Source organism: Conger conger, chromosome 5 (assembly GCF_963514075.1).
Source record: "Conger conger chromosome 5, fConCon1.1, whole genome shotgun sequence".
Classification (NCBI taxonomy): Eukaryota; Metazoa; Chordata; class Actinopteri; order Anguilliformes; family Congridae; genus Conger; species Conger conger.
Genome location: NC_083764.1, coordinates 52,955,813 through 52,967,830, shown reverse-complemented (window position 1 = coordinate 52,967,830; position 12,018 = coordinate 52,955,813). Strand labels below are relative to the sequence as shown.

At 41.2% G+C, this 12,018-nt stretch overlaps 1 protein-coding gene across 2 annotated transcripts in view; it reads right to left on the bottom strand.

The window, feature by feature from the left end:
• The window catches only part of LOC133129787 (probable cationic amino acid transporter), a 30,674-nt gene extending 20,814 nt beyond the window's left edge, over positions 1-9,860 (bottom strand). Inside the window, exon 1 of one of the 2 annotated variants that reach the window (XM_061244093.1) lies at positions 9,723-9,860. The gene's annotated coding sequence lies outside the window, so the exon portion shown is untranslated. Of the gene's footprint in view, positions 1-9,462; positions 9,562-9,722 lie in introns of those variants that run through there. The other variant, XM_061244092.1, reaches the window with a different exon arrangement.
• Positions 9,861-12,018: the final 2,158 nt, after the last annotated feature.

Below are 12,018 nucleotides of genomic sequence, written 5' to 3'. Positions count from 1 at the left end.
CCCGCCCACGCAAACAGGCCCAGCCAGACACGACAAAGCCACGTGTCCGAAATAGGCTGCTAACTGCTGCGTTCTTAAAAAGTGTACTGTCCACTGAACATCACACTAACTGCTGGCTTATATTAGTAGGCAAAGTGCTCCCAAATGTAGCCCGTGAGTACGCTGGTTGTGAAAGTTGTAGTAGGCAAGTAAGCTGTTTTGGACAGGGCCCTAGACCCCTAAACCACCGGAAACAAAAGAAGCCAGGCCACTCGAACGTCAGCCAAAAATCGATAATCACTAAACTACAGGCAAGACAGCAGGATGAGCTGCTATAATTGTGTCCAACTCTGAACAATAAAATATGCACGTTATTGAGCCTTCGGCCACTCAAAACCCAGCCAGTGGAAGAACCACAATCGATTTCCTGATTATACTTCTCAGAAAGAGAAAAAAAAGATCAGCAAAGAAACTACATTTCCCCCCCCATCAATGAGTCCTTCCGGCCCTGGGTGACACCACTGATTGATCCTGGTGAAAGCTATGCGCGATGTCTATCAGCGTCTGGATGGAGGTGAAAGCACAGGTGTCTCTGGTAATGAAGTGGTGTCTGATTCATAGTACGCAAAGCCTCCATTGTAATTATAGTTGCTCATCCCTAAACAAATGACATGCAGGTCAATCAGTGAATACTGCAAAATCCATTACACAACTGTTCCACAGCTCAAGCTGACAACAGGTGCTTTATATGAAATGTCACTTTCAGGCAGTTAATTCGTCTAAAACAGCTCCACAGGCTTTTAAAAACATAATTTGCGATGTAACCCCTTCTATAGCCTTCCCTTTATTTACACAGGTCTGAAAATGATATACCGAAAATAAAATGGTTACTATTCTTGAACCCTTTTGACTACAGACATAAATCTGGTCTCTTCTGAAAGGTAATGTTTAAGGGTTTGCATTACAAGAATCAGAATGACTCAAAATCCTACCGAAGCAAAGTAACAGAAGCTGAAACAGATTTGCATTCTGCATTGTTTCAAAGCTATGTCTAGGCAGCTTTCCAAAAAGGCCATTTGGAAACTACAAAAGGACACTTGATAACCAAATTATATTATGGCTCTCATGAGGTGTAAAATACTATGTATGGTGTACTAAATGCTCCAGGAAGTGTGCTGAAAAAGTGTGCTCACTTCCCCCCTGCCTGTCACATTCCCCCTTCCCCCTAACAAACTATACACTGTTAGAAATGGTATTTCATAATCTTTATCAAGATTTGTGTCGGCGTCCTCTATGGATTTCCAAAACGCAAGGTGAAGACCGCCATGCCTTTTCCCTCCCCACCATTACAAAATAAGGAACCGTTGATGCTAATACAACTGCATAGTAAAATAGGATACACATAGAACCGTAAGTTTAATCGCTTTCAGACGATATATCCTGTGACCCGATTGAATGAAAAAGTGAAGAAATATGGAATGAATGCAAACAAACCCACTCCAAACCCATATTTTACCTACATTAACCCTTGTGTTGTCTTAAGGGTCAAAACGTTGTCACTATGTTTAACAGCAGAGAAAACCCCCCTAAATTATATTTTTTCAACTTGAAATTTGATGACAAAGTTTGTGATAAGTGACAGGTTGTTTCTTCATGCAAAATAGATTTGGGGTTTAAAATTCAATTAAGCAGCTGTATTTTTGGGGTTTAGTGTAGGCGGGTCATTTTTTACCCTTAGGACAAGGGGAGTATACGGAATGTTAAGACTACACACGGGTTAATATACTAGGGTTAATAGACTAATTGACTAAGATTCCATGAAAAACAAATCACTTTTTTGAAAATGATCCTCGGGGAAACTGCTTTTCACACACACAGCAACCACAAATCAAGAAAATGACATTTAGAACAGATTGATCTACCCAGCCGAATGCATTTCCCAGGGGTTTGTTTCCAATCACCTATTTCAGGAAGGCATCTATAAAACATCACTCTCAACTTGATATGTACTCCTCAATGCAGATTCAACCTGCCTTCCCTGTCATTAAAAGCGCCGCATAAACTGTCTTGTGTGGAGTGATGAAATTGCTTCAGACCAACGCGGATCTTTCGGATAAGGAGTGTCTTCTGCAGTGGAGGTAAGGAAATGAAAATGAGATTCAACCACAGTGTCGGAGGGGGAGGGGTGCTATTAAGGGGAGGGGAAGCCAGCCAAGCAGACGGCAGCTTCGCCGCTGCTCTAGACAGACGGAGAAGAGGTGCACACAGGGGACCGGAAACACTCAAGCACCATTTCAGGAGCGCACCCAGCAAACCTGGGAAGCAGTGTGAGGGACCGCACACAATCCTACGCCTCTATCCTGGCAGGAGAAAAGCTATGCCGAAACCTCGCTAGCATTGTGTCGCTAGGACACAAGCCTAGTATGATTTTAACGATGGAGAGGAAAAAAAACAAGGGGTGGAATAAGAGCTCCCGAACTTGGTGTCTCACGCGAGGCGTGGCAGCGGAGCTGTGCAGCACACTTCCCTGCAGAGAGATCGTCCATCTTGCAGCAGCTCCCTCCCCCCTGCCCCCCCCCGCTGCGGTTTAAGCACAAACGGCGTCAGGCTGACCTGGATACAAGCCGCTCCCCTGCTGGATTCTGGGTAGGCAGGGGAATTCAGGCACGTATAACCAACAGCAAACTGTGATGGCTGCCTACCAGGGCCACACTGCTGCAAGATGCGTACGGCAGGGGTGCCTGTTCCTGTTCCTGGAGATCTACCGTACTGTAGGTTTTCACTCCAGCTAAGCAAACCTTATTCAGCAGCTAGAACAGGGCTGCCTAACCCTGTTCGTGGATATCTAGTGTGCTGTGAGCTTTCACTCCAACCCTACAGTAACAAAGCACACCTCATTCAACAGTCAGAACAGGCCTGCCAAAGCCTGTTCCTGAAGATCTATTATACTGTAGGCTTTCACTCCAACCCTAACAAAGCAAACCTCATTCAACAATGAGAGAACGTATTGAGCTGCTAGTTAGTAGAAGCCACATTAGGGTCGAAATGAAAACCTACCTGGACCAGGAACAGAACTGAACAGCCCTGGCTAGCACTTTTTGAGTTAAACAATTTTATAATACTCTATACACTCCCTAGATACGGTATTACAGTGTTTTACTGTTTATTTATTTCTGAATTCCTAAATATATGATTTAAATGAATGTGGTGTCACCAGCCTGCTTTTTGTTAGCTCAGTCATGGATTATACAAAATTAAATTAAATTAAATTAAATCTCCAGTCTCATATTCAAAATGGTAATGAAGCACAAAATCTGCCTAATTTTAATGGCTAGACTGAACTGAATGCACATAAATATCAAATTATATACAATTATATACAGAATCTCTAACATGTTCAAATACATTTATACTTGTGTTACACAAAGCGTGAACAAAAAGTTCATTAGTCCTTAAATTGGCTAACACTAAATTAAACTTGCAAAGTGAAATACAGCTCGAATCTTATCTGAAGGGACTGATATATGTTATATGAGATTATTGAAGATTGATGATTTATAACAGGGACGCTTGCGAATGAGATAATTTTTCATTTTCGTGGAGCATTTTCTAACTTTAATAAGCTTAATGAAATCTGGAACTTGGCCCTCTCCTTTCACTGCACCGTTGATTCGCCAGCCTTGTTTTCCTCTTGCCAGACACTTAGTCAGGGGAAAGTACTCCTTTTTCTAGACAATTACATTTCCGAAGTCGAGCTCCCTGCCAATTTCAGACAGACAGAATGCCGCACAACCTCGGAGTCGGAGGACATGGCTTACACGATTGTCAGTCAAACCCTGACTGCTGACTCTGTGTGGCTCTTTCACATCCATTTCAGAAACAAACAAACATACAGTGTGACTCATTAAAGCGCAGACCAGCAAAGAGCAAGAAAACAGCGCATTTCTCAAGCAGCAGCTGCAGCAGGAGGGTGCTTTTCTACAGGGACTGTTCCTCTGCTCGCTGTTCAGATGTGGTGAGCGAGCGAGAGAGAGAGTCTTGTATAAATTATGTAATTATAATTGTTGGCTATAATTGCTGTGCTTCACGTAGGGCTGCCAACAAACAATCATTTGAATTAAGAGATGCAAGATGTCCCGGTCTGCGGGCTAACAGCTTGTGCCTCACCCACTCTCTGCCCGCACGTGGCACAGCCTGTCTCCAGACTGCAGCTGGGCTGTCTGTACCACCCTCACCATTACTCCACACTACCCTACATTTACATTACATTTTACAGTTTAGCCATTTAGCAGACTCTTTTAATCCAAAGAGACTGACAAGTGCATAAGTTCTTCAACCAGTGAAAAGCATCAAATCCATAAATAGCTAAACACGCAAGTCATCGTAAGTGCATGTTTGGTGGGGGGGGGGGGGGGGGGGTAAATTAAAGGGAGGACTAAGGTACAGTCTAAAAAGGTGTGCTTTCAGTCTACGTTGAAATATGGGGAGGGATTCTGCTGTTCTGGCAGTGGAAGGCAGGCTATTCCACCACTGAGGAACCAGAACAGAAAACAAGCATGAAAATGCAGCTTGGACATCTGCTGGTTGTAATGAGGGGACCACAAGGCGACCAGAGATGGCAGACTGAAATAGTTTTGCTGTGGTCCGTACCCATCTCCCACACGTACTCTCAGAAAAACGACGTACAAAAAGGGTACAAAAAAGAGCATAGCTGGCAGCCTGTAGCCTTGTGGCTAAGGTACATGACTGGGACCTGGAAGGCTGAGAGTACAAGCCCTTGTGTAGCCACAATAAATCTGCACAGCTGTTGGGCCCTTGATCAAGGCCCTTAACCCTGCATTGCTCCAGGGCCCCCTACTTAGTCTAATCAAAAGTTGCTTTGGATAAAGCGTCAGCTAAATAATAAAATGTTATTATTATTATTGTACAAAACATTACAATGCTTGTCACTGGGGTGTGTTCCCTATAGGTAGTTAAAATTTCATGTATAAATTTACCCGTAAAAGGTAAGGGACTTATTAGTATCACAAGAACATTATTGTACCTTTCAGGGTACATTTGTAAAATTTTGTTCTTTAAAGAGAATAGTGCAGGGAGGAGGGCACAAGTCCCTCCAGCATGGCACATCCAAACACTCACACAAAGAAGGACCTCCAGCATGGCACATCCAAACACTCACACAAAGAAGGACCTCCAGACCTCGACTGAATATTCACTGCATGTCTCCAACACTCCCAAGTGGTCGTTGTATATCTTCTCAAGGATTAATTGGCAGGCCAAGCCACAACACAGGCAGGAAGTGAGGATGTTTCCTCCATTTTGCTGCATTAATTCTCATAAAAACAATACAACAAACAGAGCCCTGGGATTGAGCTGCCATTACTGTGGTCTCTGTCTCTCTTTCCCTGCATTTCTCTGTTCTGTGGAAGGCAGACGGCCTTCAGAAAAGCATGACACATACCATACCTAAGTGAATTAGCCACCAAACGAACATTTAATTCAGTTTTACCCTGGCCTCATTCATTCAGAATGACTGCATATTGGACAAGAAAATTACCATATCATGTTTAAAAATAGAAAGATATATGCAGGTTTAATGAATTCTTATTTAAAATGTTATGCTTTTGTTTACTAAATATAGAATAGTTCAGCTTATGAATCGCGTTGAATCAATCTTTGGAATTGAGGAACAAGCTGCAACTACGACTTTAAAACTAAAGCAGTTTCACATGCAGTAATTAAATGCCAACGTATTTGTGTTAGCATAGTAATATCACAATGGCTTAATGCATGCAAATAAGATGCGCTGGATAAAAGTGGGCGAAACGCGTCACCTCCGCATCACAACCGATTAAAATAAATATCGCGCGCTCAGAGGCCAAAGGGAACAGGGACTTATCCGCTTTGCCTGACGCTAAGGGAGATGGGGACGCCGTGATTGATGGGAGGAAGCATTCAACCTTTTTTTGCGATGCGCGGACAAGGCACTGACGTCACTCGTTGACCGGATCCGATGAGTCAGCCCTGCCTATTACACACAGAGCAGGTTCAAGAGATCGACGGCGGACGACGTTCTTCTCTCATTGATGTCGTGTCGATAGCCGCGTCTGTCACCTTGCGGAGTGACGTCCTATAGATTAAAGCAGTTTTACATTAAGATCGACGGGGGTCGAATCCAGAGAGTTTTCAATCCGTTACGCATATCAGTGATAGCCACTTAATCCTCAGGATCAACTAGATGAGGCCATGCTCATGAGGAGCTGTTATATAACATAGATAAGCCAACTCATTATAATCCTTTGAGTATAATGGAAGTATCTGGAATCATCAAAGTGCATAATGTCACTGTATTGACACTGTGTCAGTGTATTGCAGCTCTTAGTGCTGTACCCATTAGTGAGCCAGATACTGTGCCACTATCTCTAACTCTTTGTTGCCTACTAACTGTATGAGAGCACATACGATTCACTTTTGGTCTCATGTGATCTCATTTGGTCATTTAAAGTATGACTGAACAAAGTTGCAGTGGTCAGATGAGACCAAATTGAACATTTTGGTCAGATACAGCATCAGTATTTGGCGCTGAAACAGAGATGCATAAAAGCAGACGCGGCCCATACCCATAGTGAAATATGATTGTGGGTCAGTGATGTTTTGGGGCTGTTTGGATTCCAGAGGCCCAGGGGAACTGGTTAAGATCAATAGTATAATGGATTCCCCCAAGTATCAGGCAATTTTGCCTGACAGTCTGGTTGCCTCTACCAGGCTGAAACTTGGCTGTAGGTGGACTTTGCATGACAATGACCTAAAGCATACCTCAAAATCCACACAGAAATGGTTCCCTGACAACAAAATCTATGTTCTCCAATGGCCATCTCAGTCACCAGATCTCAATCCAATAGAAAACCTGTGGGCTGCACTGAAGAGGGCAGTTGATAATGCAAACCCAAGAATGTGAAGGATCTTGCACAGATCTGCATAGAGGAATAATGGTCCAAAATCCCTTCAAATGTGTTCCATAGCCTTGTCAAGCATTACAGGAAAAGACTCCATGCTGTTATCCTTGCCAGAGGTGGATGCACCAAGAACTAAACCGGGGGTACCAATAATTATGGAAACTTGATTTTGGTTAAATCTATTTTTTATTAAATGAATGTTTGTTTTTGGTTGGTTCCATTGAAGCATTAATAAAGTACAGTATTTTTCAGATGTTAACTTTTTTTAGTTTATCTCAATAATTATATTGTTCAGTATTTTTTATGCATTGCCAGTCAGAGGTGCCAATAATTCTGGAGCCCACTGTAAGGAATTTGCGCTAAACAGCAGTTAATTCCTGATCCATGTGTCAAACATAAGATAAAATAGTGAATGCTGTGACACTTACTAAATATGGATTTGGCAGCCATATTGGGCGTGGCCTAGGAAAATTACTATATTTTATACATATATGAATACTACAACCAATAAGTTCCTGAACTGTGAACTGTATACAAAATTACCAAAGAAAAAATGGTGTTTCGCCAACATATTAGTCATGGCAGAGTATTACCAAGGACCAAGTGCTATGACAAAAAACATGTGTGCTGATCTGGTAACCACACCCAATTCTATAAATATGCCACATGTGAAATAATGAATGCTATGGAAACTGTTTCATGCACACATTTAGAAATTGCTGTGACCAGGAGTCATGACCAGTAGTTTAGGTAGACAGTCCATGCTTGAATATATGTGTCAAACCTGGCAACAAGTGAATATTTCTGATATAAGAAAACTAATTTGTTGTCCATATTATATATCCCCAAACCTCTTTTTTTTTTTTTTACTTTTTAATGCTCTTAAATAAAATATCACATATCACTTACTTTCAATAAGATGTTTTGTGGTTCTTAAAACTGTATGAATTGAGAAAAAAACCCAATAATACATATATTTGCATAAGGCTTTATATCATACTAAATGTGCGAATCACACAGATTGAATAAACGTATATAGAACAAATAAGGAAACGTACTACAGATATAATAAAAATAGTAAATGTACAATAATGCAATAGTGACACAATAGTAAAATCAGCCAACGCATTTTGTATTATAACAATAGTTTTCAAAGTCGCCTAACAGAACACATTCATGCATAGAATTAATTAAGAGCAGTGTACAAATAAGCAATTAGGCAGGCTAACAAACGGGAAGTAAGCTCTTAAGATACTGATCTCGACATGCTCAACGTCTGCATTGCACAGAAAAGGATGGCAATACAATGCCTTCCTATTATATCTGAACGTAAAAAAATTAGAATGTTGACTTAAAAGAAGACCGTCGCAGTATCATTGTAAAAAATATTGATGTCATAGATTAGATAGGAGATTAGATTATTATAGACTAACCAAATCTGTTTGAATATTACAAAAACACTAATGCAGTCTCAGAAATAAGTTTTAAACCGAGCCCTATATACGTGGCATAAATCCTACTAAAAAACTAAACCCATTGCAGTGTATGGATCGAGTAGATGGAAAGTGCAGAACTGTGATCTTTTACTAAAGCTTGCGAACGGATACCTAACGGGAGGAAGATTTCAGCACCGTGGCCAGCTCCACTACTTTATTGCGTTAAATCACGGAGGAACGATAAACGGTACTAGTGTGGACGCGGAAACATTAGGCCTGCCTGCAACTGATAAACAAACACCGCCCTAGAGCATCTGAAGTCTTGTCATTAGAGATTAACCTCGACTGTGTCAGAACCTTTCACTAACGAGACCGATCTGTACTCAACTGTCAAAACAAAACGATTCCTCTGTCAAACCGAGGGTCGTAACACGGAATAGAGTTATTGCTGAAAACAGAAGAATGATATAAATAGATTTCCAAAAACGTAATATTTAAGATACAGTATTTTACACCCTCAGTCGCCCGCCCCAAAGTGTATTTAAAGTACATTAAAATAAATAAATAAATAAATAAATAAATAAATAAATAAATAAATAAATAAATAAATATGAATCTGTCAATATTTTAAACAACAATAAACATATTATGCCACCGAGACTTACACAATATGACACTGGCAAGCGTAAATTATTTATAAAATCGTTAGTCAAAGGTACACCCCCTTTGTAAAATATTTATTAGTGAGAGGCTGCATCTGATTTCTGTCCCCTGTGAGTTGGTCCAACACTATAAGCACCAGACAAGTTCAGACAATGGGCTATATATTCAGTTGAGCTTTTCTGCCAAAGAATAAAATGTGTAAAATTATCAAAATAACTCAGCATTGTGAACAAAATGTGCATTCCTACTACATCTGAGCAAACGATAGCAAAGATAGCTAAATGTCAAAACATGCAATTAAATAAATTTACGAGTTCGATTAAGCACCAGGTTAAGTACACATACCAAACACAGATAACTGCACATATGCATTAGATACTAGATACTTATTTGCACAAATAATTCAATAACAGAGCTTTGGTAAATACCTCAACCAATACGTTCAATCCAGTCTTGCCACTCTATACCAGAACTGCTGCAGCTAAGAGCAGCACCGCCCAATGAGGTAGCGTAGCCTAGACCGTACAATACGCGCATGTGGTGCTTAAAGGGATGCATTTCCTTTTTTGTAAAAGCAGACATACAGCACTTCACCCACGGAAGCCGCTGTATGCACCATTTCACATCTAAATAATGAAGCCTTGATACGCAGGACAACGATAAAAAATTTTTTTTTAAAAACACTCACGCTTTTTGAGGATTAGCCTCGCAGATTACGGTGGATTTTAAAGCTCTATTTCCGATTCTGTACTGGTGGCGACTACCCGGACGGGGCATGCAAAGGCAGGGATGATCAGCAATGTAAAATCTCCGGAATCGTTCACTTGGTTTCCCACGTGACCAGAACCCAATTTATTATTTACAAGATGCCCCATTCAATATCTGTGCACGTCACTGACTGACTGTGCTGGTTACACAGAATATGTCCCTTGTAAATGCGCGTTTTGCTGCAGTTAAGAGCGCGAGGAAAAGGTAAAGTTAGCTATAAGGAAGTGGGAAAACTGGTAAATATGCAAGAGAAACCCGCAAAAATATCGAAAGTAATCAGCTTTATTATTCGTGCGGAAATAATTCTGCCATGGATGCTCACATAATATACTTTTCACAGCGCTTGCTTACATCCCTGACCGTGGCGTCATCCACAGACCTTCCACAACCATTCTACTGAATAGCTATAACACATTCAATCGAAGTGCAAAAAAATAGTAGCCAAATTTAGAAAGCTGAAAATAGGCTACCTGCAGATAGCTTTATAACTTTGCAAGATAACAATCTATCTATGCACTGTATCTAATAGCAGTTCCATTGTGAAACGACTAAACCCCCAACTAATCACACACAAATGCAAATGAAATACATGGGCACAAAGTCAGATATATGCATACCAGTTCTGTATGGTATGCACCTGCAGTTCAGGAGTCCATGCAGGTGTTTCAGAGCAGTGTGTCTGAGGTAAAGTATGAAGGAATGACATAGTACCTCACACATAAGAGTGGTATGCCTCATAGGTCATGAGTCAAGACCCATGGCCTGTATGGTGTGTTCAAGCATCTTTGAGGGAAATTACCCTCACGGTCAGTTTAAAAAACATCTCTGATGTTAAATAGAGCATACAGTTTAGTAAATGCAGGAGCAAATCTGGAACAGTGGAAAAACTGTGGCAAATGGCAATTGTATCACTACCATATGGTATGTCATTTGTTTATATTCTAGAGAAAAGCCAAAACAGTGTAGATATAATGACCATATCCTGCTCAGCACTGTTCAAACCCAGTGTACTGAGCATCAGAAGACCATTTACGGCCAGGTAGCAACATGAACATACTAACAAGAAAACCATTTGCAAGAAAAATCAGAGAGGACAAAAACCAGTTACCAGGCCCTGGATTTCTGCATATCTGACATACAGTATGTGCTCCTTTACATTTTGAACGCATTGCCTATCTTCCCCCATGCAGTTAGACACATACATTTCTGCTGATTATGTTCAGTGTTCCCCCCAACTTGACAACAACCTGCACAACAGGGTGTCTTGCTGAACACTTATTACGGGATGTTGTCAGAAGAATATTGGCGATCGAAGATGACACATGCTTGAGTGTTTACATTCAGATCCATTGCTAGCGAATTCTGACCCAGACTACATCCATATACTATTCAAATCTATCCCTTATACAATTAATTGCATTTCAACTACAACCATCGAATGCGACATACATTACATCAGACTTGTCATGAAATTGGATATAAGTACGTCGCACGAAAAGGCAAGCAAGCGGGGTGTAAACGATCCGGCTCGTGAAAGATCCAGGCGGTCCATTTTGCGACCGCGCGATGTCGGGGGTTTGGGATAAGGGTCAGCGTATTTGGCCGATTAAAAACAGCGCTAATTGGAAGCATGTCCGCTGATATCTTCGCTCCCGGCTCACAGTGGCAGCGCTCACTTCAGGTGGGCCTTGTCCCATTCGACTCATTATTTCCGGGCTCTGACAGACAGGAGCAGGGTTTTTGATCAACGCGCACTTTGTCACCGGAGCAGATTCCCTCTGGCGCCTGTTATCAGGGACATAAAAGATGGGACACATCATTGACCTTTAAGGAAAGATGGCTGCGTGGAGAGGGGAAGTCTCTGAAGTCTGTGAGTCACGGGGGCTTGAGAGGATTGCTCATCAATTGCCTAATCCGCTAATGAAGAATTAATTAGAGAAAGAGAAAGAGAGACAGAGAGAGACAGACAGATAGAAAGAAAGATTGAGTTTTGATATATCGAGGCATATTTCAGTATTATTTCAGCTTCTACTCTAATGGGTGCCCCTGTGGTTCTTGGAATAAAACAACTACTGAGTACCCATGACAACAATAAACAAACCACCACTTTGGCAATCATATTATAATGAAATTGCTCCCAATTGAAAAGGTGCAATTACAAGTTTCCCTGTGCTCAGGGAACCGCTGAATATATGCTGTAACGGATTCCACTTAAA